Raw genomic sequence first — 3,468 nt, 5'->3', positions numbered from 1 at the left:
GGTAAGATTATTGGATCAATTTTTACTTGAGCTAAGCAGCAGTCATATTTTCCTAGTCTTTTTATATTCAGAAAATCAGGAAAAATTTTCCTTATTTCTTTAATTCCTAAGATGTTACATGGAGCTTGGAACGATGCCATGTCTACATTATATATTTTATCATAAACTTTTAGTTTAACATTTATAACAGGTACTAACTTAACACTATTCACACCTTGTATTTCTATTTGCTTAGTTCCTCTAAAATTATCACTAAATTCTGTACATATTGAGATCTCACTACCAGTATCTAAGAGCCATTTGCATAATTTTTCACCTTTATTTGTTATTATAGGTAAAGCAATGAATGGTCTAATATCCTGCTTCACATTTTCCTTTATCATTAGTATCTCTTTCTGTATTCCTGAGGTTTTCTTGTCATCCCTGGGCGTCCCCATGGATGAAATCTTTCCCCTAAAAAATGATTCCTATTAATAGAGATATTCTGAAAGTTCTTTCCTCCATTCCTATTTCCAAAAGTTCTCTGGTTGAAGCGAGACGGGGCCCTTCGTCTGATTCGCCTATTTCCCAGATTTGTCTCAATAGGACTACCTATGATTCTCTGGAATGGATCAGGTTGCTTAACATTTCTGTTTTGGAATCTTGGTCTATAGTTACCAAAGGGTTTAATTTGTCTAAATATCTTAGGTTTCCATTTACTTTCTGCTTTCCTTTGTACTTGAAAAGAAAGTACTCTATCTTTGTCTAGATCCCTGTAATTTTTAAAGAAATCAATTGCTTCTGCAATTGTTCCTAGCGTCTGTAATGGAGCTGCTAGGCTCATCCTTAGATGTTTTGGAGCTCCTCTCAGTATAAGTTTCTTAAACTGAGGTAATAATGGAGCTGCTTGTGGGGTTGGTATTGCATTATATATGAAATAAAGGATTCCCAATTTTCTTAGAATTGCTATTACTTGTGTATAATCTGTCCATCCCCCAGATGCTTCAAACTGAGATATATCTAGGGTTGGAAATGCTAATCTCCATGCTGCTGAAATCCAGTCTAGTAGAGGGTGTACATCCCCCTTACATGTATCTAATACATGTTCTAGAGCATCCATAACTGTAGGGTTCTCTACAATATTTTTTAATTTATGCATTTCTTGCTCTGTCATCATTACTGTATCAGCACCTTTTTGCCATAATCTGAACATGAATTCTGCATCAGTTTTACCATTCTGTGCATAATCCTGTCTTAGCACACTATTTCTTGTGGGGTATAAGCCCTTGTTTCATCATAGTGTACTCCTTCTTGTATTGTCCCAGGCCTGGGGGTTACTGGAGTACTAAAGTTTGGTACTAACTTTAATGTACTTGTTATTCTTTTAAGTATAGGTACCTTCTTTGTGCTAGTGGTTACTGGGAATGACATACTTGGTAAGCTGTCTGTCATTCTATCCATTCCTACTTTATCTCGAGATATGCTAGCTCTTACCACATTTAAGGCTAGCCTTTTCCAATAAGTCTGTCTTTATCCAAATCTTGAATTGTTTTAACTAAAAGAGCCGGCACTTCACCCTTGTTTGGTCTTTCTAGAATGGGTTGAACAGTTTCTGGTCTAGTCAGCTCGGATTTCACACTTGTACTTTTCATTCCTATCTTATTTTTCACTGTATTAGCTGTATCCATCCATTTTTCCTCTATTTCATCCTCACATTCTCTTCCTGTCACAGGGGTTATCCTAGCATTTGCAAATTTCTTAATTAATTTATCCATATCTTACTTATATAATAAATTAGCAAGATAGTATAAGAATTTGACTCCTTTCTTTCTTATGTACCAGACAACGTTACTTGGATTAGAGTTTATTAATTTTTCAAATTTTTTATCTGCCCGTCTTTCAATTCTTTTAGATAAAAATTTTAGCATTTCAATTTGGTTTGCCAGCTGGGTATTTTCAGACCAGCTTCTCCCTAACAACCTTCCACTTTTCCTACAGGCTAATGCCTGCAGTTGGCATCAAGGTGTTTAGTAATCAGCCACAACGTCTTTCCCGGCGTGCTTCTGCTCTTCCTACAGGCTAGTGCCCGCAGTTGGCATCAAGGTGTTGGTGATCGACTTCAGGAGTTTCCCTGCACGCTTCAGCTCTTCCTACAGGCTAATGCCCGCAGTTGGCTTTAAGGTGTTGGTAATCCTCCAGGTGTTATAGTCTTATTTACCCTTTTGGATGCATTTAATTTAATTGTTTAACAACGTATGCCCTCAATTTATAGCCAATTTAGCAAAACTGGAATTCCAGAAGACCAATATTTTAGTTAGAATTTCCACTGCCAACTACACCAGCTGTCCTGAGTGGGGCAGTTACTTGACAGTAACTGTCCTGAGTGTGACATCCAGAGTGTGTCACTGCTTCTCAGGAGAGCTTAGGACAGGTGCATACGGAACAGAAGAGATTCTCCACACGACTGATTGGTTGCAATATGTATTTATCACGCAATTAAAACACAACAATACACATCAACACAAACACTCAAGGGAAAACCCGGTCCTCTAGCAATTCAGAGTCCCAAAGTCTCAAGGGAATACCTTCCAGAGGTTAGTCCCTCCAGTACTCTGTGTGGAGTCACTCAGCGTCCACCGTGATCACTGCACTCTCCCAGCTGGAGCTGTCAATTCACAGGCTCTGATCACATCTGGTCGTGGCAAGCTCTCTCCAATCCTAGAGCAGACCAAGATTCTACCAGAGTTCTTGATCTGGTCTCAAACAGAATTTCGGCCTGGCCTTGGGCAAAATTTCGGTCTCTCGGGCAATGCGTCAGGATGAGGCTCACAGAGTCAGCGTCTCGTGTAGCCAAGCATCAATGAAGTCCTCGAGTTGTCAGTTTTTATGTTTCTTTTTGGCTGGAGTCCTTCTGACTTACATCAGTAACTTCAGCTGTTTCTTGAGATATGGCTTTTCCCATATGATTACTTATCTATCACACACAGTCATTCAAGCTACTTAGTTTCGACTCTCAAGTCTACCCATCTGCTCCACACAGTTTCACATAGTTTCTGTGTGAAGTGATAAGTGAGCCTGAGAAGCCAAGAAGTTCCTAGTTTCTAGTTTCATTCCAAGGTCACTCTTAATATCCATCTTAATTTATTCCTAATTTCCTAATACATTCAGTACAGAGCACTAAGGTTTTGTTAACACATGAGCCTTCGGGGAACATTCCAGGTCCTAAATACAGCTTTGCCAGGGTGAGAGGAGAACCAGTCCGAGCGAATGCAATGAGATGTGATGCGCGTGCTTGATGGTTGTGCTAATTGTCTTACTGGGGGGGGTCTGGTTTTGTATTTTTCTCTACACTCTCTATTTTAAAACCTTCCTTTCCTCCTTTTCCTTCTATTCATTCTCTGTATCTCCCACCCCTCTCCATCCCTCTCTCTGGCCACTGAGAAAGCCCTGTGGGCACGGGTCGAGCTAGTAAAAGCCACAGGGCGCTCA

This window comes from Nannospalax galili, unplaced genomic scaffold (assembly GCF_000622305.1).
Source record: "Nannospalax galili isolate Female #2095 unplaced genomic scaffold, S.galili_v1.0 scaffold1082, whole genome shotgun sequence".
NCBI lineage: Eukaryota > Metazoa > Chordata > Mammalia > Rodentia > Spalacidae > Nannospalax > Nannospalax galili.
This window is presented reverse-complemented; position numbering follows the sequence as displayed.